The following is a 27,966-nucleotide window of genomic DNA, read 5'->3' on the forward strand; positions in this document are numbered from 1 at the left end:
AATTAAATACTCTAATAGAATAAAAACAAAATGGTTAACTAAAGAGCCTTGTTGGCTGGAAACAGCGATTTCCCATAAAGACATTTATTTAATTGAAAATGAAGTTCATAAGTTCATGTGTTGGTGGGGTATCTTTCTATAAAATACAGTTGCATTTTTCAAAATACCTACTAGCCTCATAAATTAATAAAATTTAGGTTAAAGATTTCATTTGGAAGGAAATAATCGAGCATGGTGGGCTTCTACAATGCATGTGAAGTAATTATCTCAAATTACATTAATTGCCCAGGTGCTGCTAACAGGGCCCAGGCAACTGGGACATTAAAACTGCAGCCATAATAGAGAATTATTTCAGAAGTTACTTTAAAAAGGTTTTGCCTATTAGTCTCAGTGAGGTGTTTGCCTCTCTGGCATTTCTTTTACCTCTTCTTCTTCCTCAAATTGTGGGGCAGTCCTTTGGTTCTTGGAAGAAACAAGTGACCTATGCTATACTACTTATTGTTTTCCATCACTGAATGTTCCCATTTCCATGGGGAATGGTTCAGGACTCATGATCTGACAGGGAATCTATGGAAGATCACTGGCTTTTGCTTAATAACAAAAACTCTGACTCAGATTGGCTAAAATAATAAAGACTTATTTCCTCTTACAACAAGAAATCTAAAAGTAGAACAATCCTAGCCATACCATAATAAGCTTTGCAGGTCTCAGCTTTGTCTCCTCCATAGTTTGTTATTGTCCTCAGGATGGTTTTCCTCATGATCACAAGAAGGCTGCCAGTAGCAACTACCACAACACACTTCCTTTCTTATACCAAGCAGGTGAAATAGAGAAGGAACCTCTTGCCTTTTGATGTAACTGGGATAATTTAGGACATAAGCTCAACCTGAGATAATAACAGACCAGGAGAATACTCTCCTGATTAGCTTAAACTTTAATTCCTGATTCAATCATTGGTAAGAGGGGTAAAAGTACTATGATTGGATTATACTAGTCAGGATCCATGCTAGGGGCTAGAGATGGGATGAATATCCCCCAAAGCAATGTTCTCTTAGAAAGGCAGAAATTAGAGGTGGGGAGAGATGATGTAAAAAGATGTTAAGAATACATGTATACATGTAGCAACAACATGATCAGTGAGTTGCAAAACAGATTGCTCTGCAGAAATGTCAAAGTAGGTGTAAGAGATGGCAGGGAACTGATTAGATGAGTCAATCCTATCAAGAACTTAAAATAGTAGAGGGTAGAGAGAGAGGATTTGGTGTGAAAAATTTTTAAAGAAAGAGATGCTGCTGTGCTATGAGTCTCAAGCCCCCATCCTAAGGGGGAACGGTGTCTGCTCCTATGGGGGCAAAGAATGTCACCTGCACTTCAGTTAACAAAGAATGTTGCCTGCCATCAAGCCATCAGCCATTGCAACCGTGACCCCCTCCACCCCGCCCATGGTGTGCCCTGGGGGGAATTCCAATAGAGAAAAACATATTTGGGCCATAGATAGTTAAGATGCATATCAAAAGGATAATTCCAATGAGCCCAGACTCTTGAATCTTCTCACACTTAGAAAAGCACTAAAATCATTAACTTGATATGTCTGTTTTTTGTGATTAGCAGTAATCTTTTGTTGGTTAACTACATGTTTGTTCTTGTTTTTGTTTTTGTTTCTGAGCAAAAACTCTTGTATTTCCTGGCTTCTCCCTTACCTCCTTGGAACAGTTCCTCAGAGCTATCTGAGAGCTTATCTCCCGGGCTATAGTATTCAGTAAGGTCTCAGGATAAAACATAACTTGCAACTTTTAGGTTGTGTGGGGGTTTTTTTCAGTCAACACCTAACACAAACTAAGTAAGAGGGGCCAAAAGGGAATCATTTGGGTAGCTTGCTGTTTCCCCTGCAGTTACAGAATCAGCATGGATGTGGCTTGACTCCTCTCCTCAAAATCTACAGGCTGGAGATAGGTTGGCAAGCTGTTTTGGTGGCAGAGTGATGGAGGGTTGCTGCTATGCTATGATGGACCTGCACTCACAGAGTTTTGGGGACAAGGAACGTGTGAATGTTTCCTGTGGCTGGGATGTGGGCTATATGCATGAACTTGAGAGCCAGTGGGAGAACCATCTTTAATCCTTTCCATTAGAATCATCGGAGGAACAAAGAGACCTCAACAGAAATGATACTGAGGTGGCTCACCCATTCCCTAGAGCCTGTAGAGGAAGGAATTGCAGGAATAGCATGTGTTCGCCCAGATCAGAGAAACTGTAGGTGAAAGACCACTATGATATCAAGGTCTCTAAAGAACCTCTAAAAGTGAGTAAACTTTAAATGTCTGCCAAACTCAGAAAGTGCGAAGCCATATTACAAAGTACCAGTCAAATGAGAAACTCTCCTTTCCCTTCCAACCTCTCTGCTATCCACTCCCCAAGGGATCATATGCTGGAAAACAAGCAGGATAAAGAATGAGGAAAGAAAGAAGGACCATACCCTAGAATGCCCTGCAGGTGGCCAGTCTATAGCAGGACCTGGTTTTGTTGATTTAAAATTTAAATCAAGTTTAGAGAGCATTTTAAATTATTGAATTGACACTGTCTTTGTATTCTAAAGTGACATTTGAACCTTGTATTAGTTAAGAGAGATCCCTAAATCATATTATACTCTCCAAGAGTTTTCACCCTGGAATCACTTTACCTTGGCCATGATCTGCATGAGCAAAAGGGATACTCTGTGCCTTGCCTTCAATATCCAGGAAGGTAGTGACTGACTCTCGGACCTCTGCTACAGGTGTCGCAAAAAAGCAAGTGCTTTGACAACTGTGCTTGCAAAAAGCAGCAGAAGCGTGGCCTCTTATGCATGATGTCACTTCCTCCCAAATCTGGCATGGGCCTATCTGCCTGACAGACTCTAGATGAAGCTGAAGGGAGTCTGGGCATGTAATCTTAGCTTTGCAGGCTCCAGCATGAAGCAAGCACACCCCTGTCAGGGGCTGGCATGGGATGGAGGGAGCCAGACTGCAGTATCTGCCATAATGCCCACACCACACACCTGGTGGTCTATATCCTGAGTAGTTTCACTGCATGAATGTGTCTACTCAAGAGACAGGATTAATAAGAAATTGCTTCATGGCCTTACTGTACACTTGGAAGCCATCTACTCACTGGCATCCAAGAACAAGCTCCAGATCCAGGTGACATCCAGGTGTGACCCCTCACTCTCTCCTGCTAACTGGCCACATTTCTCCTGGCTCCTCCCTTTCCTTGAGCAATGAAGCTTCTCCCCACAGGTCTCTTCAGAGCCTGTTCACATCTTACCCACCCTTTGGGGTCTCCCTGAAGGGCCCCCTGCCCCAGGAGCCTTTCATTGGCTTTCCAGGCTCCTCTGAGTTCCCTCTTTTTCTGTGATTTCCAGCACTTCCTGTCCAGAACAAATTTTGACATGGGATTATATAAGCCTTGGATTCATCTGCTAATTCATTCATTCGACAAATGTTTAAGGAGCCCATACAAGGTGCTTTGTTGAATGTCAGGTGGTAAAGGCATGGTCCCTGTCTTCTTAAAGCTTACAGACTATTATAGAGGAAACAGACATTAAACAAGTAAACAACATGTAAATGTAGAATTACAGATTGCAATCAGAGCTATGAAAGAAAACTTTCAGATGTGTTGAGAGAGTCAATCAGTGGTCTGTCTTGAGTGGTCAAAGAAGGTGTCCCTTAGGAAGTGAAATTTAAAACAGGAGGTCTAAGTAGGGGCTAGCCAGGTGAACAGGGGGAGCAAAAACACACCAGGCAGAAGGAATCATTAAAGGCCTTGAGTCAGGAAGAGATGAAAGCATTTTAGGAATTGAGAGGACAGTACATTTGGGATATTGTGGCAAGGGGCAGGTGGCAGCAGTGAGATAAGTTTAGAAATATAACCTGATTATGTGGGTCCTTCCTGGTTGTGTTAGGCACTTTGGACTTAAAGCTAAGGATACTGGAAAAATTTTTGAAGGATTCATAGCAGAGCAGTAATATGACCCAATTAATGTTTTAAAAGAATACCCTAGTTCCTCAGTGGAAAATGGATTGCTGAAGAGCAAGAGTAGAAAAAAAGGAAATTAGCTAGGGAGCAATTACAGAAGCCCAGACGAAAAGTCATAGTGGTTGCAGGGGAGATGGAAAGAATGGTTGATAATTGAGATAATAAGCTTCATGTCTTTTGTGCATGCCAGGCATCTGGCTTGGTGAAAACCTATAGCTCTACTCAGTAAGTAAATATAATAAATCAATACAGTAATTAGTTAATTACATGCTGCTTTAAACTTTTAAAAAGAGGAGCTGATCTATATTGTTAACTGGATCAAACATCTCACAGCAGCTGAGAAAGCAATTATGTAGACATATAATCAATCTGGTTTGTTTGCTAAGTCAGTTTGGTTACTTTGGCTATATTAACAACTGAATAATATAGACCATATGATTATCCAGAGTTCTGTTTAGTCACTGTACTAGTCCAAGATAATACCAGTTCTGTTTAGGTCATTTTCATTGTTCATTAGATAGAGCTTTGAATGCACAACTTAGGATTTTATAGTATATAACAATGGTTCCTAAATATTTTTTATTCCATAAACCAATATTCTTTTCTTCGCAAAAACTGGGGGAACTGCTTAATGTGACCCCCTTTAGGTTGTCAAGAATGGGTATTAGAACAAACAATCAAATAACTACTCTCATAGTGAGGTTTCTTAGCTGCAAGCAACAGAAACTAAATTCTGTCAGATTTAAGTAGGAAAGAATTTATGATGAGAGTTTTGTGTGGCTCACAGAATCACCAGGAGGGCTGGAGACTTAGGGCCAAGCTATCAAGAACACTGTCCAAATCCTTGATGTGATGAAGACTTCACAGCCACTGCCAGTGCCATTAAGCAGTCGACGCCATAGGTTAATCTCTAAGATCACCAACGCTGCCACTGGATGGCTCTGAGAACTGACACATGGCTCTTGGAAGTAGATATAGCCACTGCTGCTGCCACCATCCCTCCCCAGAAAGGTTGCTAGGAAGTCCTTGCTTCACAGTGCCGTTTTCGGTTCAAAGACTGGTGTGAACTTACCATTAGTGGAGCGTAGCTCAGGGGCTTGTGTCCTCACTGCAAGGAAGATAGGAAACTGAGCTTCCAGGGCTGGAGGTAGGCAGGCCTTCCCAACGAGATTTATAAAGTGAAGAATTTTCCAAATATAGGAATAGGGTTTGGACATCAGGATCCTAAAAATGAGTAACAACTACCATTTATTATCCCTATCAGTTCATATGAGAAAAAAACATTTAGTTCTAAAATGTAAAAGTGGACAAATTACAGTATATAGAATAGCCTATTAATGGAATAAAGTGTTGTTTTTAATAGAAAACTCACTGTATTGTCCTTACTGTTTTCTTTTCTTTATTCATGGGGAAACTCTGCCTTGAGGCAGCTTGATTGACAGAACAATTTTGGAAACCCATGTGTATAGAGGACATGGGACTTGGATAACAAACTTGGTCTTGGCATTTCTGCTCTACCACTTACTTAAGCAGTTGTATAATCTTAGGTAGGTTAGATCTGAAATTCAAGGTCATCCTTTTTAAAATGGGGATAATAATTCCTACCTCTTAGACTTGCTGGGGGATTAGATGAGATAATGTATGTAGATGTATAGCAGGACCTGGAACATAGGAGCCAGGGGTAGATGCTCCTCTTCTGTTCTTTCCATCTTGTGCTGTAAGGGGTCTGCACCCTGCACTAGAACCTGAGACTCTTAGCCCTTCCAGCCATGGGCTGTGTTAGTTCTGTTTGCTGTTGAATCTCCAAAACCTAGCTCAACGCCTACATAATAAGTGCTCAGTGACTGCTTGCCAAATAGACAAGTAGCTCTCACTTAAGTTATTACTAATTATGTGAAGTAATAATGTAAAACACATGACATCATCCTTGGCACAGAGTAGATATTAAGTATAAATGTGAGCTCACAACTTCCATTTCCAGTAATAATCAGAAAGTTTCTTTGGTCCAATCCTCCTCCTAGAATGTTTCTCAATGTAGTAAAATATATATAATATAAAATTTACCATCTTAACCAGTTTTAAGTGTACATACAGTTCAGTGGTATTAAGTGTTTTCACAATGTTGTGCAATCATCACCACCATCCATTTCCATAACCTCTTTTTTTTTACTTAAAACTTTTATTTTTTTAGAGAAGTTTTAGGTTTATAATAAAATTGAAAGGAAGGTACAGAGATGTCTTGTAAACGCTGCTCCCACACATGTATAGCCTCATCCATTCTCAACATCACTCACCAGAATGGTACATTTCTTACAAAGAGTGAACATACATTAACAAATCACAATCATCCAAAGTCCATAATTTACCTTAGGGTTCACTCTTGTGTTGTATACTCTAGAGTGTGGACAAATGTATAATTACATACATGCATCATTATATCATACAGCGTATTGTCACCAGCCCTGTGCTCTGCCCAGTCATCTCTTCTCTTTCCCCACCTCCCCTCACTCCCCCTCAACCACTGATCTTTTTACTGTCTCCATAGTTTTGACTTCTGCAGAATGTCATATAGTTGGAATAACACAGTATGTAGTCTTCTCACATTGGCCTCTTTCACTTAGTAATATACATTTAATATTTCTCCATGTCTTTTTATGGCTTGGTAACTCATTTCTTTTTAGCACTGAGTAATATTCCAGTGTCTGGAGGCACCATAGTTTACCCATTCATCTACTGAAGGATATCTTGTTTGCTTCCCAGCTTTGGTAATTATGAATAAAGCGTCTATAAATATCAATGTCCAGGGTTTTGTGTGGACATAAGTTTTCATCTCCTTTAGGTAAATACCAAGGAGCATGAATGCTGGACTGTATGGTAAGAGTATGTTTAGTTTTGTAAGAAACATCCAAACAATCTGCCAAAGTGGCTGTACCACCAGCAATGAATGAGAGTTCCTTTTGCTTCACATCTTTGACAGCATTTGGCATTGTCAGTGTTCTGGATTTCTGCCATTCTAGTAGGTGTGTGGTGGTGTCTAGTTTTAATTTGCATTTTCTTGATGACGTATGTGGAGTATCTTTTCATATGCTTATTTGTCATCTATATATCTTCTTCAGTGAAATGTCTGTTGAGGTGTTTGGCCCTTTTTTTTTGTGTGTGTGTGTGTGTGTGTGTGTGTGGTACTCGGGCCTCTCACTGTTGTGGGCTCTCCTGCTGCGGAGCACAGGCTCCGGACGCGCAGGCTCAGAGGCCATGGCTCACGGGCCCAGCCGCTCCGCTGCATGTGGGATCTTCCCGGACCGGGGCACCAACCCGTGTCCCCTGCATCGGCAGGCGGACTCTCAACCACTGCGCCACCAGGGAAGCCCTGGCTCATTTTTTAATTGGGCTGTTTGTTTTCTTATTGCTGAGTTTTAAGAGTTTTTTGTATATTTTGGATAATGGTCCTTTATCAGATGTGTCTTTTGCAAATGTTTTCTTCCTACTGTGGCTTGTCTTCCAATTTTGATATTCTTTCACAGAGCAGAAGTTTTTAATTTTAACTAAGTTCAGCTTATCAATTATTTCTTCCATTGGATAATGTCTTTGGTGTTGTATCTAAAAAGATATCACCACACACAAGATCATCTAGGTTTTCTCCTATATTATTTTCTAAGAGCTTTGTATTTTTGCATTTTACATTTAGGTCTATCTATGATTCATTTTGAGTTAATTTTTGTGAAGGGTATAAGGTCTGTGTCTAGATTCATTTTTTTTTCATGTGGGTGTCCAATTGTTCTAGCACCATTTGTTGAAGAGACTATCTTGGCTCCATTGTATTGCCTTCCCTCCTTTGTCAAAGATAAGTTGACTATATTTATGAGGGTCTATTTCTGAGCCCTCTATTCTGTTCTTTTGATCCATTTGTCTATTTTTTCACCAATATCACTCTGTCTTGATTACTGTAGCTTTATAGTAAGGGCAGTGTAAGTCCTCCAACTTTATTCTCCTTCAGTATGTATTAGCTATTCTGGGTCTTTTGCCTCTCCACATAAACTTTAGAATTAGTCTGTCAATATCCATAAAATAATTTGCTGGGATTTTCATTGGGATCACATTGAATCCAAAAATCAAGTTGGGAAGATCTGGCATCCTGACAATATTAAGTATTCCTATCCATGAACATGGACTATTTCTCCATTTATTTAGTTCTTTGATTTTTTCATCAGGGTTTTGTAATTTCCCTCATATAGATCTTACATATATTTTTAGAGTTTACCAAAGTATTTTGTTTTTAGGAGTAGTAATGTAAATGGTATTGTATTTTTTATTTCAAATTCCACTTGTTCATTGTTGGTATATAGAAAAGCAATCAACTTTTGTATGATAACCTTGCACCCTGCAACCTTAGTATAATCACTTAGTTCCAGGGTGTTCTTTTGTTAATTCTTTTGGGCTTTCTATATAGACAATCATGTCATCTGCAAATCAGGACAGTTTTATATCCTCCTTCCCAATCTGCATACCTTTTATTTCCTTTTCTTGCCTTATTGAGTTAGCGAGGACTTCTACTATGGTGTTGAAAAGGAGTGATGAGTGGCAATATCCTTACCTTATACCTGATGGGAAAGCTTCAAGTCTCTCACCTTTAAGCATAATGTTAGTCGCAGGGGTTTTGTAGATAGGCTTAACCAAGTTGAGAAGGTTCCCCTCTATTCCTGGATTACTGAGAGTTTTTACATGATGGGGTGTTGGCTTTCCGTCTTTTTGTCGGCCCAAACTAGAATTCTGTGCACATTGAAAAACAACTCTCCATTCTGTCCTCACCTCAGCTGCTGGCAACCACTATTCTACTTTCTGTCTCTATGAATTTGAATACTCTAAGTGCTTCATATAAGTGGAATCACACAGTATTTGTCCTTTTTTGATTGATTTAGTTCATTTGGCACAATGTCTTCAAGATTCATCCATGTTGCAGCATATGTCAGCATTTATTCCTCTTTAGAACTGAATAATATTCCATTCTATGTACCACATTTTGTTTAGCTATTCATGTGTCAGTGAGCACTTGGGTTGCTTCTACCTTTTGGCTATTATGAATAATGTTGCTAGACATGAAGAAATGCAAATATCTCCTCAAGACCCTGCTTTCAATTCTTTTGGATATATACCCAGAAGTAGAATTCTGGATCATATGATAATTCTATTTTTAATTGTTTGATGAACCACCATAGTGTCTTCCACAATAGCTGCACAATTTTACATTCCTACAAACAGTATTCACCCTCTGAGGTTTCACTTACCTGTGAACAACCATGTTCTGAAAATGTTAAGTGGAAAATTCCAGAAATAAACAATTCATAAGTTTTAAATCGCACACCATCCTGAACAGCATGATGAAATCTTGTGCTGTCCTTCTCAGTCCCACCTGGGATGTGAATCAACTCTTTGCCCAGTGTATCCTGCCCTTAGTCACTTAATACTTGTCTTGGTTTTCAGATCAATGGTCAAGGTATTTCATTACTTAATAGTGGCCCCAAAGTACAGGAGTAGTGACGCTGGCAATTCAGATATGCCAAAGAGAAGCTGTAAAGTGCTTCCTTTAAATGAAAACGTGAATGTTCTTAATTTAATAAGGAAAGAAAAACAATTATGTGCTGAGGTTGCTAGGATCTACAGCAAAGACAAATCTTCTATTTGTGAAATTGTGAAGAAGGAAAAAGAAATTCATGCTAGTTTTTCTTATTGCAACTTAGACTGCAAGAATTATGGCCAGAGCGTGTGATAAGTGCTTAGTTAAGATGGAAATGGAAGAGTCATTATATTTGTACAATAAGATATTGAGAGAGAAAGAGAGGGAAACCACACTCACATAAGTTTTATTATAATATACTGTTATAATTTTTCTATTTATTATTAATTACTGTTAATCTCTTACTGTGCCTAATTTATAAATTAAACTTTATCATAGGTATGTAAGTATAGGGAAAAACATACTATATATAGGGTTTGGTACTATCTGCAGTTTCAGGCATCCACAGGGGCTCTTGGAATGTATCCCTGTGGCTAAGGGGAGACTACTGTATCTCATTCCATTTTGAATTTTAAGTGCTGGATTAAAAATAACCTTCCTAGGCATAAAAGAGCAATCACACATAACAAATATTCAGTAATTCAAAATCTAAGGAAACTTAAAACTCAGGGAGAACTTCAAGTCACTTTTGCCCTGATTACTTTTATTGGTCCAGAAGAAACAAAACTTTATAAATGAGCCTCGGTTCTGATAGCTTTGCATTCCAATGGAGATCAAATTCCATTCCATTTTATTAGGTCCCATTTGTTTATTTTTGTTTTTATTTCCATTTCTCTAGGAGGTGTGTCAAAAAGGATCTTGCTGTGATTTATGTCATAGAGTATTCTTCCTATGTTTCCCTCTAAGAGTTTTATAGTGTCTGGCCTTACATTTAGGTCTTTAATCCATTTTGAGTTTATTTTTGTGTATGGTGTTAGGGAGTGTTCTAATTTCATTCTTTTACAAGTAGCTGTCCAGTTTTCCCAGCATCACTTATAGAAGAGTATGTCTTTTCTCCATTGTATATCCTTGCCTCCTTTGTCATAGATTAGGTGACCATAGGTGTGTGGGTTTATCTCTGGGCTTTCTATCCTGTTCCATTTATCTATATTTCTGTTTTTGTGGCAGTACCACACTATCTTGGTTACTGTAGCTTTGTAGTATATTTTGAAGTCAGAGAGTCTGATTCCTCCAGCTCCGTTTTTTTTCCCTCAAGATTGCTTTGGCTATTTGGGGTCTTTTTTGTCTCCATACAAATTTTAAGATTTTTTGTTCTAGTTCTGTAAAAAATGCCATTGGTAATTTCATAGGGATTGCACTGAATCTGTAGATTGCTTTGGGTAGTAACTCATTTTCATAATATTGATTCTTCCAATCCAAGAACATGGTATATCTCTCCATCTGTTGGTATCATCCTGAATTTCTTTTATCAGTGTCTTATAGTGTTCTGAGTACAGGTCTTTTACCTCCTGAGGCAGGTTTATTCCTAGGTATTTTATTCTTTTTGTTGAAATGGTAAATGGGAGTTTCCTTAATTTCTCTTTCTCATCTTTGGTTGTTAGTGTATAGGAATGCAAGAGATTTCTGTGCATTAATTTTGTATCCTGTGACTTTACTAAATTCATTGATTAGCTCTAGTAGTTTTCTGGTGGCATCTTTAGGATTTTCTCTGTTTGGTATCATGTCATCTGCAAACAGTGACAGTTTTACTTCTTCTTTACCAATTTGGATTCCTTTTATTTCTTTTTCTTCTCTGATTGCCATGGCTAGGACTTCCAAAACTATGTTGTCTTGTTCCTGATCTTAGAGGAAATGCTTTCAGTTTTTCATTATTGAGAATAATGTTTGCTGTGGGTTTGTCGTATATGGCCTTTATTATATTGAGGTAAGTTCCCTCTATGCCCACTTTCTGGAGAGTTTTTATCATAAATGGGTGTTGAATTTTGTCAAAAGCTTTTTCAGCATCTATTGAGATGATCATATGGTTTTTATTTATTCAATTTGTTAATATGGTGGATCACATTGATTGATTTGCATATATTGAAGAATCCTTGCATCTCTGGGATAAATCCCACTTGATCATGGTGTATGATCCTTTTAATGTGCTGTTGGATTCTGTTTGCTAGTATTTTGTTGAGGATTGTTGCATCTATGTTCATCAGTGATATTGGTCTGTAATTTTCTTTTTTTGTAGTATCTTTGTCTGGCTTTGGTATCAGGGTGATGGTGGGCTCATAGAATGAGTTTGGGAGTGTTCCACCCTCTGCAATTTTTTGAAAGAGTTTGAGAAGGATAGGTATTATCTCTTCTCTAAATGTTTTATAGCATTCACCTGTGAAGCCATCTGGTACTGGACTTTTGTTTGTTGTATGATTTTTAATCACAGTTTCAATTTCATTACTTGTGATCGGTCTTTTCATATGTTCTATTTCTCCCTGGTTCAGTTTTGGAAGTTTGTACTTTTCTAAGAATTTGTCCATTTCTTCAAGTTTGTCCATTTTATTGGCATATAGTTGCTCACAGTAGTCTCTTATGATCCTTTGTATTTCTGTGGTGTCATTTGTAACTTCTCCTTTTTCTTTTCAATTTTTCTTTATTTGAGTCCTCTCCCTTTCTTTCTTGATAAGTCTGGCTAAAGGTTTATCAATTTTGTTTATCTTCTAAAAGAACAAGTTTTTATTTTTATTGATCTTTGCTATTTTCTTTGTTTCTATTTCATTTATTTCTGCTCTGATATTTATGATATCTTTCCTTCTATTGATACTAACTTTGGGTTTTGTTTGTTCTTTTTTCTCTAGTTGCTGTAGATGTAAGGTTAGGCTGTTTATTTGAGATTTTTCTTGTTTCTTGTGGTAGGATTGTATTGCTATAAACTTTTTTCTCAGAATTGCTTTTCCTTTATCCCATAGGTTTTGGGTCATCGTGTTTTCATTGTCATTTGTTTCTAGGTGGAAAGTCTGTATCTTGATTGAGGTAGTGGTAACATAGGTATACACATTTGCACAACTCAGTAAACTATTCTTTATATGGTGTACATTGTTATCCATAAATTATGCGACAATTCATATGATATAACAAATTTTAAAATAAGCACAGTGGTAAAACTACAAGGAAAAGGAAGAAAATGATTACCCCAGTGATTTCTGCCATCGAGAGGAACATATGGGGGGGGAACTTCTAGAGTCCTGGCAATGTTCTATTCTTGACCTGAGTTGTGGCTATCTCAGTTTCACTTCATAGGTTTTTTTTGTTAAGCTGTAAATATATGTTTCATGTACTTTGTGTGTGTGTGTAAGTATGTGTATGTATATATTTCACAGTAAAACAAAAAATGAAACAACTAATTTCATAAAAACAGTGTTTTCCTCTTTTGCACTCATGGAGTAGAAAATCATGAGGCAATCCTTATTACCATTCACAGTTAGGTAAGGGGTACAGTGAACAGAACATGTTACAGTGATCATGTTGGTGGACGAACCTAAGCCTATTTATTTAAAACAATTTGTGGCAAATGCCTTGTTTCAAAAAATATTTTAGTTGCATATAATTTCCCTCTGATATAAGTATGGGATTTGGTTCCTGCTTCAGCACTGTGTACAAGAGAAATTTCTCTAGATTTTGAGAAGGAAACTCAAGTTAAGAGTGGTTTAACACACTTGTAAAGTAAACTAGATTCTTTGTATTATGTTTGGACTCTGAAATGTATACTTTTCAGATAAGTGTTTTTTGCTCATGCTTTTGGTTTTGATTATTATCATGTTTATACTCCCAGTAAACTGGCATATTTTTTTCCCAGAAATGAGTTGATGATTTTATCAGCCAGGATAAGTTAGATTATGCCATGGTAATAAAAAATGGCAAAATCTCAGGATTAATAGAATACATGTTAAGTGGTCAGTCATACCAAGTTTCCTTTTGGTCTGGGTGGCTCTGCAGACAGGGGTTCTCTATGTGGTGCAAGGTCAGGATGCTGGGTTGCTTCAATCTCATGGTACTCCATGTCAAAAGGCACTCCCAGGACCACCAATGGGGGGTGCGGGGGCAGGGGGAAAGGAGAGCTGGACAGTCAAGCGCTGGCAATGAAATGCTTCCGCAAGCAAGTGATGCATGCCATGCATTTCATTGGCTAAAGCAAATCACATGTTTATTCTTACATCCTGGGGAGGGTTGGGGGGTGGGCAGGGAAGCGTAATTCTCCTACATGGTCAGAAGGAGAGGAGAACCAATGTGTTTGTTAGCAGTTTAATGTCCGCCTCCATTACATAGCAGAATTAGGCCAAATTAATGTTATATTTTGTAAAGATGAATTGAGTCCCACTCAAATGGCAAGCATAATGATGATGATAATATCTTACTTTTGTTTAATACTTTGGAATTTATGAAGCATTTTCTCAACATATTTTTTATTCATTTATTCAGCAGAGTTTAAAGCGATGGTTATGGGCCAGGCACTATGCTAGGTACAGAACATGTGAATAAGACAGAGGCTCTGCCCTTCTGCATGAAAATCATGTGGTAATTGCAATATAAAAGCTTGGGTGGGTACAGTGATGGCCAGGAGGAGAGTGCTCGGTATCATCAGGAAAAGAAAGAGGAAGACTTCTTACATGAAGTGATACTTAACTTAAGTCGGGGTTTCAAAGATAAGTAGAAATTTATCAAGCAGAAGGGAGATGGGAAAGAAAATATAGAGAGTGAGAAAAGCAAGTAAAAAGGTACAGAGAGTTATCTTACATGTTCTCCCAAACCTCCAGGAATTAGGTAGTTACCACTCTCGCAATTTTATAGGTAAGGAAACTAAGGTACAAAGAAGGAAATGATTTTTCTCAGCTCACAAACTTACTACAACGCAGACTAGAACTCAAGTCTTTTAATTCAAGTCTTTTAATCCTATGTTCTAAACACACATCATTAGCATCTAAACAAAAAACACATTTTAAAGTAATGAACATATGTAATTCACTCAACATATCTTATCCATAATTAATGGCTGGCATAAAATCAATATTCAGTAAAGGATGGTAAAATGTTAAAGCTCTAGATGACTCTGCCTACTATGCACAAGGTATTTTTGCTCCATATGGGCAAAAATTGCATCTCTCTCTTTTTTTAAAAAAATTGAGGTATAATTGACATACAACATCATATTAGTTTCAGGTGTACAATGTTATGATTCAAGATTTGTGTATATTGTGGAATGATCAACACAATAAGTCTAGTTAACATTCATCATCACACATAGTTACAAAAGTTTTTTTTTCTTGTGATGAGAACTTTTAAAGTTTACTCTTTTAGCCACTTTCAAATATGCAACACAATATTATTAACTATAATCACCATGCTGTATATTACACCCCCCTGACATTTATTTCATACCTGGAAATCTGTACCTCTCATGTCCCTTTTTTAATAATCATATCTGTGGTTTCAAGTACAGTATCTGATACATTATAGGTTCTGTATAAGCATTTATGGAAGGAAGGAAGGAAGGAAAGAAGGAAGGAGAAAGGGAGGAAAGAATCTTTAAGTCCTTACTTTTAAACTAATGGGAAAAGTTTCCTTAATCTATTTGAGCACTAAAATAATCCCTTAATTTGCATTCATAGACCTTCCAGTCCACTATATGTTTTTGTGTGAGATAGTTCATTTTTCACTATGACGTACAGTAATTAGGACACAGAAGCATGGGTCACAGGGAAAAAGCCCAATGCAGTGCTTTGCACATCGTAGCTATTCCCTAAGCATTCATTGAATGGCTGAATGGCAAAGTCAGGTCGGTCATTATTCATCTGAAACAACACATCTGTGTGGTTTAAACCTTCAGAGACTAGAGATTTATTACACATTAGCAATTACTTCAAACACTGGAGATTAATGAGGCATGAGATATTACTTCGGACTTCAGTGATCTCAGGAGTTTAGTAAACACGGCAAGCTCTCCAGTCAGTATTGAAAGGTCTGATGGGGCCACAGCAGGCCTTATTTATAGAAACTCTGGTTCTGCACCAGTGATGGGTCTGCCCTTTCTACTGTGAGAGAAGATTCAAAAGACAGTCTAGGGTGATTGCACATCAGTACTTATCTCAGTGGTATATCAAAATGTTCCAGGCAGTCACCTTCAGGATTAACCATCTTCGAGTGGCTATTCAGACAGCCTTGTAGCTGAAAACACAGAAGCTAAAGGCCACCTATCGGTCAGCAATGAGTTTTGACAACTTACTATGCACCAAAGAGTACATCAATCAGTCATTGAAATGGATACTAGAGAAACAAACGTAAGGAGTATTCTTTGCTCTTAAGAAGGATGCAAACCAAATGGGGCAATATAAGAGAATAACGAAAGGAGTCTTGAATCAAGTGTCAAATAATTGGCCAATAGCTCCACAAGAAAGGAGAGGCCACAGGGTACCAGGAGGACCTAGGAAGACTTAATGAAGGGAACAAGACTTGAGGTTGCTTAGTTTGGGCCACTCACTCCTGCCTTCGGACTCCTGTGATCCAGGCACACAGTATTTCACCCCATGTGAAATAAACACATATATTTCCTGCGACATATATGAACTTATAGGTGTCATGAAGTTATTCATGGGCTGCTCGCTCTGCCTAGAATATTTTTCCTCCACTTTTCAGCCTGGCTGAATCCCTCTTCAAGGTCCAGTTTAAAGATGGCCTCCTTCCCCAGAGCGCTCCCCACCTCCTTCGGCACCCGGGCAAAAGTTAATCACTTCCTCCTGAGCTCTCCGGCAGCCCTTTGTACGTGTCTCTGATGCAGCAGTAACCACGCTGCACTGTAATGAATTGTTCATGTGTCTGCTTCCCCACTTCGTGCTGCCTGGCAAGGCATGAACCCTCATTAAATACTGCTTGTATGTGTGGATGGATAAGTTAACTGCAGGAGAGCTTTCAAATGACAGACCACTGGGAGATCTGGTAAGATGGGTCCAGACTTTGAATGACCTTTTAAAGATAAGTCAAAGGGATGGGGGGAAGGAAGAAAGGAAGTAAAAGATATGCTTAAGTACGTTAAGGGAAAAGACTGGAGCTGGATTATTTTTTTAGATGACCCAGAAAATAAAAGCCCTCCATAATCCCACTTCTCAGTGTTATCTACTATGAACATTATTTGTGTCTCCCCAGCAGTTTTTCTATGCATAGAAATACACTGGCAAATTTCCCTATAGTTTACATTACCACTATTCATGTAGGAGAGTGTCCAAAAATCCAGCCAGGCAACAAATATTTATCGTGTGCTTATGAATTAGTGTATAATTGTAGACAAACCAAATATTATCCCTGCCTTCCATGGATTTTACAGTATGGTGGATAAAACAGCACCCCATAAATTATATATTGTTAAGTAAATGATTAAAATGTGCAAAGGCTCATCTCCACCATTGCTTTGGATGTTTTCAGCAGAGGCATGATATGATGAAAGCAGTACTTAGAATGATTAAGTTGCCAGCAGAATAAATTGAAAAGGATAAATGTTATGGGGAGCTGGGCATGGGTAATGGCAATGAGAAGACAGGAGAAAAAGTGAATCCAAGAAATACTTTAAAGCAAAATTTCTCAATCTGTGGACCATTTGGGGCTACAAGGATAACTATAGAATTATGAACCCTCAATTTAAACTTTATGTATAGTTTATCTATGTATTTTTCTACAGACAGTAAGTCTTACAGGTTTCATTAACCTCTCTGTAGGGCAATATAGCATAGTGTTTTAAGATCACTGACACTGGAGTTAGAAAACCTAGGTTCAAACACTATATCACTTACCCGCTTTGAAACCTTCCTAGAGTTACTTAACCTTTTAGAGACAACAAAGCAACAAAAGAGCAACAATGTAAAGTACCTATAACCCAACTGTTTTTATTCTACAGGGTCCATTATCCAAAAGATAAAATCAATACTTTAAATAAAGAATGGATAGGAATTCCCTGGAGGTCCGGTGGTTAGGACTCTGAGTTTCCAGTGCTGGGGGCCCAGGTTCGCGATTCTTGGTCGGGGAACTAAGATCCCACAAGTCACGTGCCACGGCCAAAAAAATAAAATGAAATAACATAAATCAAAATAAATAAATAAATAAGAAGAAAGAATAGACAAGGCTTGATGTCAGACTGATAATGAGGGAGGAGAGAGGAGAACGAGTAGAAGAAAAGGGATTCTGGCAGAGGAGGTAAAATGGATTAAGATTTACCATAGGAGCAGGAAGGACTCCCAGAACAGTCTACCTGTAGTGCACAGTTTTCAGAATGCAAGGAGGGGCCAGATTATAGACTTGCTTTTGCAGGTTTAGAGAGTTTGGATCACTTTGCTGATTATCAAAAAATGTTGACTAATTTTCACTGAATACTAAAAGCAGATGTGGCAGAGTGGGGAAGGGAGCAGAGAAGAGAAGAAAGCTGAATGGGAGAATGGGGGTGGGCAAGAAGACTTCCAAGGTCCTTCAAATTCTGAACATCTATGAGTAGACACTACTGACATTACAACTGATGAAATCATTATACCTGACTGGGAGTTGGGGAGGGACTTCAAGACTTTGTTTACAAATAATAATGTAAACATTACTATTAAAAATCATGTTTACATTATTGTTATAATGTAATATAATACATTACACTATAATAATAAGGTCTCTGTCTCAACAGAGACACCCTGATAACATTCAAAGTTGTCAAAGATCATACAACTTAAACATGTGTATCTCATTTCCAGACCACACCATCTATAGTATACTGTCAGTTAATGTATTTATCTTACTTTATTTTTTCTCCTTTTCCCTTTATAATTTTGATACTAAACTATAGAAATGCTATAAACTGACCATTAAATTATTTTTGATATACTTCCTTCATTAATTAATACTTGTGTATATCTTTCAATTGTCTTAGAAATAATAGAGTTGTATTGCATTGTTTGTGTTTTATAATCTCCTTTTGACTTAAAAATATTTTTTAACGCACAAAAAATGGAAGTGACCTGGGCCTCTTTTGTTGTCTAAGTAATCCTTAAGATCTGTTAAGCCACTGTGATAAAAGTGGCAGAAAGGGGCACCTCGGGCTAGGAGAGCACAACATTTTTAAAGGACTCTGGAGAATTTCTGCTCTAGCCGTACCTTGAATGTTGTAAATAAAATAGGAAGGAAGGAAGGAAGGAAAGAAGGAAGGAAGGGAGAAAGGAAGAAAGAGGGAGGGAGGGAGGGAGGAAGAAAGAAAGGAAAGAAAAAGGAGAGAAAGTGGGGGACCTTCAAGATGGTGGAAAAGTAAGACATGGAGATCAACTTCCTCCCCACAAATACATCAGAAATACGTCTACATGTGGAACAACTCCTACAGAACACCTACTGAACGCTGGCAGAAGACCTCAGACCTCCCAAAAGGCAAGAAACTCCCCACGTACCTGGGTAGGGCAAAAGAAAAAACAGAGACAAAAGAATAGGGACGGGACCTGCACCAGTGGGAGGGAGCTGTGAAGGAGGAAAGGTTTCCACACACTAGAAGCCCCTTCACGGGCGGAGACTGCGGGTGGCGGAGGGGGGAAGCTTCGAAGCCGCGGAGGAGAGCGCAGCAACAGGGTGTGGAGGGCAAAGCAGAGAGATCTCCGCACAGAGGATCGGTGCCGACCAGCACTCACCAGCCCGAGAGACTTGTCTGCTCACACGCCGGGGCGGGCGGGGGCTGGGAGCTGAGGCTCGGGCTTGGTCGGATCGCAGGGAGAGGTCTGGCAGCGTGAACACAGCCTGAAGGGGGCTAGTGCACCACAGCTGGCCGGGAGGGAGTCCGGGAACATGTCTGGACCTGCCGAAGAGGCAAGAGACTTTTTCTTCTCTCTTTGTTCCCTTGTGTGCGAGGAGAGGGGATTAAGAGCGCTACTTAAAGGAGCTCCAGAGACGGGCACGAGCCGCGGCTACCAGTGCAGACACCAGTGGGTCGCTAAGGCTGCTGCTGCCGCCACCAAGGAGCCTGTGTGCAAGCACAGGTCACTATCCACACCTCCCCTCCCGGGAGCCTGTGCAGCCCGCCACTTCCACGGTCCCGTGATCCAGGGACAACTTCCCCGGGAGAACGCACGGCGCGCCTCAGGCTGGTGCAATGTTACGCCAGCCTCTGCTGCCACAGGCTTGCCCCGTATCCATACCCGTCCCTCTCCCCAGCCTGAGTGAGCCAGTGCCCCCGAATCAGCTGCTCCTTTAACCCGGTCCTGTCTGGGTGAAGAACAGACGCCCTCAGGTGACCTACACACAGAGGCAGGGCCAAACCCAAAGCTGAACCCCAGGAGCTGTGCAAACAAAGAAGAGAAAGGGAAATCTCTTCCAGCAGCCTCAGGAGCAGCAGATTAACTCTCCACAATCAACTTGCTGTACCCTGCATCGGTGGAATACCTTCATAGACAACAAATCATCCCAAACTGAGGCAGTGGACTTTGGGAGCAATTATATATATATATATATATATATATATATATATATATATATATATATATATATATATATTTATTTATTTATTTATTTATTTTTCTCTTTTTGTGAGTGTGTATGTGTATGCTTCTGTGTGTAATTTTGTCTATATAGCTTTGCTTTTACCATTTGTCCTAGGGTTCTGTCTGCCCATTTTTTATTTGTTTGTTTGTTTTTTAGTATACTTTTTAGCGCTTCTTATCATTGGTGGATTTGTTTTTTGGATTGGTTGCTCTCTTCATTCTTTCGTTTCTTTTTAAAATTACTTTTAATTTTTTATAATTATTTTTTATTTTAATAACTTTATTTTATTTTATTATTATTATTTTTTTGTTCTTTCTTTTTTTCTCCCTTTTATTCTGAGCCATGTGGATGACAGGATCTTGGTGCTCCAGCCACGTGTCAGGCCTGTGCCTCTGAGGTGGGAGAGCCAAGTACAGGACATTGGTCCACCAGAGACCTCCCAGCTCCACGTAATGTCAAATGACAAAAATCTCCCAGAGATCTCCATCTCAATGCCAAGACCCAGCTCCACTCAACGACCAGCAAATTACAGTGCTGGATACCCTATACCAAATAACTAGCAAAACAGGAACACAACCCCACCCACTAGTAAAGGCTGCCTAAAATCATAATAAGGTCACAGCCACCCCAAAACACACCACTGGACGCAGACCTGCCCACCAGAAAGACAAGATCCAGCCTCATCCACCAGAACACAGGCACTAGTCCCTCCAACAGGAAGCCTACACAACCAACTGAACCAACCTCAGCCACTGGGGGCAGACACCAAAATCAAAGGGAGCTATGAACCTGCAACCTGTGAAAAGGAGCCCCCAAACACAGTAAGTTAAGGAAAATGAGAAGACAGAGAAACACACAGCAGATGAAGGAGTAAAGATGATCCAAATCTTGGAAATAGAATGGAGAAAATACAAGAAACATTTAACAAAGACCTAGAAGAACTAAAGAGGAAACAAAAAATGATGAACAACACAGTAAGTGAACTTAAAAATTCTCTAGAAGGTATCAATAGCAGAATAACTGAGGAAGAAGAATGGATAAGTGACCTGAAGATAAAATAGTGGAAATAATTACCACAGAGCAGAATAAAGAAAAAAGAATAAAAAGAATTGAGAACAGTCCCAGAGACCTCTGGGACAACATTAAATGCACTGACATTTGAATTATAGGGGTCCCAGAAGAAGAAGAGAAAAAGAAAGGGACTGAGAAAATATTTGAAGAGATTATAGTTGAAAACTTCCCTAATATGGGAAAGGAGATAGTTAATCAAGTCCAGGAAGCATAGAAAGTCCCATAGAGGATAAATCCAAGGAGAAACACAAAAAGACACATATTAATCAAAGTATCAAAAATTAAATACAAAGAAAATACATTAAAAGCAGTAAGGAAAAAACAACAAATAACATACAAGGGAATCCCCATAAGGTTAACAGCTGATCTTTCAGCAGAAACTCTGCAATCCAGAAGGGAGTGACAGGACAGATTTAAAGTGATGAAAGGGAAAAACCTACAACAAAGATTACTCTACCCAGCAAGGATCTCATTCAGATTTGACAGAGAAATTAAAAACTTTACAGACAAGCAAAAAAGAGAATTCAAAAGCTAACAGAATTTAGCACCAACAAAGCAGCTTTACAACAAATGCTAAAGGAACTTCTCTAGGCAGGAAACACAAGAGAAGCAAAAGGCCTACAATATCAAACCCCCAAAATTTAAGAAACTGGTAACAGGAACATACACACTGATAATTACCCTAAATGTAAATGGATTAAATGCTCCAACCAAAAGACATAGACTGGCTGAATGGATACAAAAACAAGACTGGTACATATGCTGTCTACAAGAGACCCACTTCAGACCTAGGGACACATACAGACTGAAAGTGAGGGGATGGAAAAAGATATTCCATGCAAGTGGAAATCAAAAGAAAGCTGGAGTAGCAATTCTCATATCAGACAAAATAGACTTTAAAATAAGGACTATTACAGGAGACAAAGAAGGACACTACATAATGATCAAGAGTTCAATCAAAGAAGAAGATATAACAATTGTAAATATTTATGCACCCAACATAGGAGCACCTCAATACATAAGGCAAATGCTAACAGCCATAAAAGGGAATATCGACAGTAACACAATCATAGTAGGGGACTTTAACACCCCACTTTTACCAATGTACAGATCATCCAAAATGAAAATAAATAAGGAAACACAAGCTTTAAATGATATGTTAAACAAGATGGGCTTCATTGATATTTATAGGATATTCCATCCAAAAACAACAGAATACACTTTTTTCTCAAGTGCTCATGGCATATTATCCAGGATAGATCATATCTTGGGTCACAAATCAAGCTCTGGTAAATGTAAGAAAACTGAAATTGTATCAAGTATCTTTTCCAACCACAATGCTATGAGACTAAATATCAATTACAGGAAAAAATCTGTAAAAAATACAAACACATGGAGACTAAACAATACTCTACTTAATAACCATAAGATCACTGAAGAAATCAAAGAGGAAGTCAAAAAATACCTAGAAACAAATGACAATGAAAACACAATGACCCAAAACCTATGGGATGCAGCAAAGGCAGTTGTAAGAGGGAAGTTTATAGCTACAATCCTATCTTAAGAAACAAGAAACATCTCAAATAAACAACTACCCTTACACCTAAAGCAATTAGAGAAAGAAGAACAAAAAACCCCCAAAGTTAGCAGAAGGAAATAAATCATAAAAATCTGCACAGAAATAAATGAAAAAGAAATGAAGGAAATGATAGCAAAGATCAGTAAAACTGAAAGCTGTTTCTTTGAGAAGACAAACAAAATTGATAAGCCATTAGCCAGACTCATCAAGAAAAACAGGGAGAAGACTCAAATCAATAGAACTAGAAATGAAAAAGGAGAAGTAACAACTGACACTGCAGAAATACAAAGGATCATGAGAGATGACTACAAGCAACTATATGCCAATAAAATGGACAACCTGGAAGAATTGGACAAATTCTTAGAAAAGCACAACCTTGTGAGACTGAACTAGGAAGAAATAGAAAATATAAACAGACCAATCACAAGCACTGAAATTGAAACTGTGATTAAAAATCTTCCAACAAACAAAAGCCCAGAACCAGATGGCTTCACAGGCAAATTCTTTCAAACATTTAGAGAAGAGCTAACACCTATACTTCTCAAACTCTTCAAAAATATAGCAGAGGTAGGAACACTCCCAAACTCATTGTACAAGGCCACCATCACCCTGACACCAAAACCCAGGCAAAGATGTCACAAAGAAAGAAAAGTACATACCAATATCACTGATGAACATAGATGCAAGAATCCTCAACAAAATACTAGCAAACAGATCCAACAGCACATTAAAATGATCATACACCATGATCAAGTGGGCTTTATCCCATCAATGCAAGGATTCTTCAATATATGCCAATCAATGAATGTGATACACCATATTAACAAATTGAAGAATAAAAACCATATGATCATCTCAAAAGATGCAGAAAAAGCTTTCGACAAAATTCAACACACATTTATGATAAAAAAAAATCCAGCGCTTCCCTGGTGGCGCAGTGGTTGAGAGTCCGCCTGCCGATGCAGGGGACGTGGGTTTGTGCCCCGGTCCGAGAAGATCCCACATGCCGCAGAGCGGCCTGGCCCGTGAGCCATGGCCGCTGAGCCTGTGTGTCTGGAGCAAGTGCTCTGCAACGGAAGAGGCCACAACAGTGAGAGGCCTGCGTACCACAAAAAAAAAAAAAAAAAAAATCCAGAAAGTAGGCATAGAGGGAACCTACCTGAACATAATAAAGGCCATATATGACAAACTCACAGCCAACATCGTCCTTATGGTGAAAAACTGAAACCATTTCCACTAAGATCAGGAATAAGACAAGGTTGCCCACTCTCGCCACTATTATTCAACATTGTTTTGGAAGTTTTAGCCACATCAATCAGAGAAGAAAAAGAAGTAAAAGGAATCCAAACTGAAAAAGAAGAAGTAAAACTGTCACTGTTTGCAGATGACATGATACTATACAGAGAAAATCCTAAAGATGCCACCAGAAAACTACTAGAGCTAATCAATGAATTTGCTAAAGTAGCAGCATTCAAAATTAATGAATAGAAATCTCTTGCATTCCGATACACTAATGATGAAAAATGTGAAAGAGAAATTAAGGAAACACTCTCATTTACCAGTGCAACAAAAAGAATAAAATACATAGGAATAAACCTACGTAAGTAGGTAAAAGACCTGTACTCAGAAAACTATCACACTGATGAAATAAATTACAGATGATACAAACAGATGGAGAGATATACTGTGTTCTTGGATTGGAAGAATCAACATTGTGAAAATGACTCTACTACTGAAAGCAATCTACAGATTCAATGCAATCCCAATCAAACTACCAGAGGCATTTTTCACAGAACTAGAACAAAAAATTTCACAATCTTTTTGGAAACACAGAAGACCCCGAAAGGCCAAAGCAATCTTGAGAAAGAAAAACGGAGCTGGAGGAATCAGGCTCCTGGACTTCAGACTATACTACAAAGCTACAGTAATCAAGACAGTATGGTACTGGCACAAAAACAGAAATATACATCAATGGAACAGGATAGAAAGCCCAGAGATAAACCCAGCACATACGGTCACCTTATCTTTGATGAAGGAGGCAAGAATATACAATGGAGAAAAGACAGCCTCTTCAATAAGTGGTGCTGGGAAAGCTGGACAGCTACATGTAAAAGAATGAAATTAGAACACTCCCTAACACCATACACAAAAATAAACTCAAAATGGATTAGAGACCTAAATGTAAGACTGGACACTATAAAACTCTTAGAGGAAAACACAGGGAGAACACTCTATGACATAAATCACAGCAGATCCTTTTTGACCCAACTTCTAGAGAAATGGAAATAAAAACAAAAATAAACAAATGGGACCTAATGAAACTTAAAAGCTTTTGCACAACAAAGGACACCATAAACAAGATGAAAAGACAGCCCTCAGAATGGGAGAAAATATTTGCAAATGAAGCAAGTGACAATGGATTAATCTCCAAAATTTACAAGCAGCTCATGCAGTTCAATATCAAAACAACAAACAACCCAATCCAAAAATGGGCAGAAGACCTAAATAGACATTTCTCCAAAGAAGATATACAGATTGCCAATAAACACACGAAGGATGCTCAACTTCACTAATCATTAGAGAAATGCAAATCAAAACTACAATGAGGTATCACCTCACACCAGTCAGAATGGCCATCATCAAAATATCTACAAACAATAAATGCTGGAGAGGATGTGGAGACAAGGGAACCCCTCTTGCACTGTTGGTGGGAATGTAAATTGATACAGCCACTATGGAGAATAGTATGGAGGTTCCTTAGAAACCTAAAAAGAGAACTACCATAGGACCCATCAATCCCACTATTGGGCATATACCCTTAGAAAACCATAACTCAAAGAGTCATGTACCATAATGTTCATTGCAGCTCTATTTACAATAGCCAGGACATGGAAGCAACCTAAGTGTCCATCGACAGATATATGGATAAAGAAGATGTGGCACATATATACAATGGAATATTACTCAGCCATAAAAAGAAACAAAACAGTTGTTAGTAGTGAGGTGGATGGACCTAGAGTCTATCATATAGAGTGAAGTCAGAAAGAGAAAAACAAATACCATATGCTAACACATATATATGGTATCTAAAAAATAAATGGTTTTGAAGAACCTAGGGGTAGCACAGGAATAAAGACGCAGACCTACTACAGAATGGACTTGAGGACATGGGGAGGGGAAAGGGTAAGCTGGGACAAAGTGAAAGAGTGGCATGGACATATATACACTACTAAATGTAAAAGCGATAACTAGTGGGAAGCAGCCGCATAGCACAGGGAGATCAGCTCGGTGCTTTGTGACCGCCTGCAGGGGTGGGATACGAAGGGTGGGAGGGAGGGAGATGCAAGAGGGAAGTGATATGGGGATGTATGTATATGTATGGCTAGTTCACTTTGTTATAAAGCAGAAACTAACACACCATTGTAAAGCAATTATACTCCAATAAAGATGTTTAAAAAAAAAGGAGAGAAGGAAAAATGCAGGTTATTTTTCATTTACTGCTAAGCAAATGTTTGTCTTCAGTAAGACAGGTCACAAGTGGTCTTTGAGAATCTATTTTTTATTTGCCGAGGAACTTAGGAAATAAAAAGAAATTAAAATGTATGGTTTTCTGTTCTCAAGCTCTCAATCTAACTGTGGCATCAAGATTTATGTCTAGGAAATAACTATGAAATAAAAGTAGACAAACCCTGGACCATCCCTTGGGATGCTGTTTTCCTATTTCTTTCCTTGTATGGTGTAGGAGGACAGTTTGTAATAATGTCTTTAATTATGTAAAGCCCAAACTATATCTCCAGGCTGATGATGCTAAATGCATCCCATTTCCTGAACACAATGTGTAAAACACTAAGCGCACACCATGTTCATCATCACTTCTGGAAAAAAAAATAGTTCCTCGCACCCAACGTTACCTGGATTAGTGTCATGTGACCCTGTTACCTGGCCAAAATTGATTGAACCAGAAATCAGGGTCAAAAGTAATTGTCAAGAACTGAGCATAGTAACAGAACTAAATATTTAATGAGCACTTAAGTCTGTGAGTCAAACACTATGCTGAGGTCTCCACTGGATTATTTTATTTAATCTTCACAACAGTCCTATGAGATTGGCCAGAACATCATCAAATGCATCTTAATAACAATACACTATAGTTACAGAGATACCCTGACAGGATTGAAAAAGTTGTCAGTAATCATCCAACTTTAACTGCGTGTCTCATAACCAGGGCCCACATCATCACAGAGGCTTAGTAACTGGTCCAATGTCACAGGCTGGTAAGTGGGGCTGCTGGGGCTTGAACCCAGGGTCTTTCTGTTTGCCTGACTCTAGAGCCCTTACTCCTCACCCTTAGCCTGAGTGGTCAGCTCAGTCTGTTAAACAAGGATGTTCCATATTGGTTGGCTTGATTCAATCAAATCCTCTCTCCCTGGAGGGTATGTTGAATGTGACATTTTTAGAGAGAGAGGATGGAAGTAACAGAAATATAAAAGAAGTAAAAATAGAGAAAAAAGGCTTAGGAGAATGGACATTAGCAGAAACCAGGAAGATTGAGATGACAGCTATGTCATTAGGGATAAGGCAAGGTCACAGAAATGCTGAACACAGTAAATGACCCTGAAAATAAGTTCATCTGTATCATTTTTTTAAAGATTCCTCATATAAGCAATATCATACTTCACCTAGTATGATAATCTCCAGGTCTATCCATGTTGCTGCAAAGGGCATTATTTCATTCTTTTTAATGGCTGAGTAATATTCCACCACATATATATGTACCACATCTTCTTTATCCATTCATCTGTCGATGGACATTTACGTTGCTTCCATGTTTTGGCTATTGTAAACAGCACTGCAATGAACATTGGGGTGCATGTATCCTTTTGAACCATGTTTTTCTCCAAATATATGCCCAGGAGTGGAATTGCTGGGTCATATGGTAGCTCTAGAGAATGAATTTATGGTTACCAGAGGGGAAGGGTGGGGAGGAGGGATAGACTGGGAGTTTGGGATTGACATGTACATAGTGCTGTATTTAAAATAGATAACCGGGGACTTCCCTGATGGTCCAGTGGTTGGGACTTTGCCTTCCAATGAGAAGGGGGTGTGGGTTCGATCCCTGGTCAGGGAGCTAGGATCCAACATGCCTCTCGGCCAAAAAACCAAAACATAAAACAGAAGCAATATTGTAACAAATTCATAAAGTCTTTAAAAAAAATAAGATAAAATAGATAACCAACAAGGACCTACTGTACAGCATGGGGCACTCTGCACAATA

The 27,966-nt window shown here is 38.7% G+C and overlaps 1 protein-coding gene across 1 annotated transcript in view; it reads right to left on the bottom strand.

The window, feature by feature from the left end:
* DEUP1 (deuterosome assembly protein 1) overlaps positions 1-27,966 on the bottom strand; it is a 210,387-nt gene that overhangs the window by 120,531 nt on the left and 61,890 nt on the right. Inside the window, exon 4 of the mRNA XM_067038290.1 lies at positions 5,081-5,232. The gene's annotated coding sequence lies outside the window, so the exon portion shown is untranslated. The remainder of the gene's footprint in view (positions 1-5,080; positions 5,233-27,966) is intronic.

Source organism: Kogia breviceps, chromosome 7 (genome assembly GCF_026419965.1).
Source record: "Kogia breviceps isolate mKogBre1 chromosome 7, mKogBre1 haplotype 1, whole genome shotgun sequence".
Taxonomy (NCBI): domain Eukaryota; kingdom Metazoa; phylum Chordata; class Mammalia; order Artiodactyla; family Physeteridae; genus Kogia; species Kogia breviceps.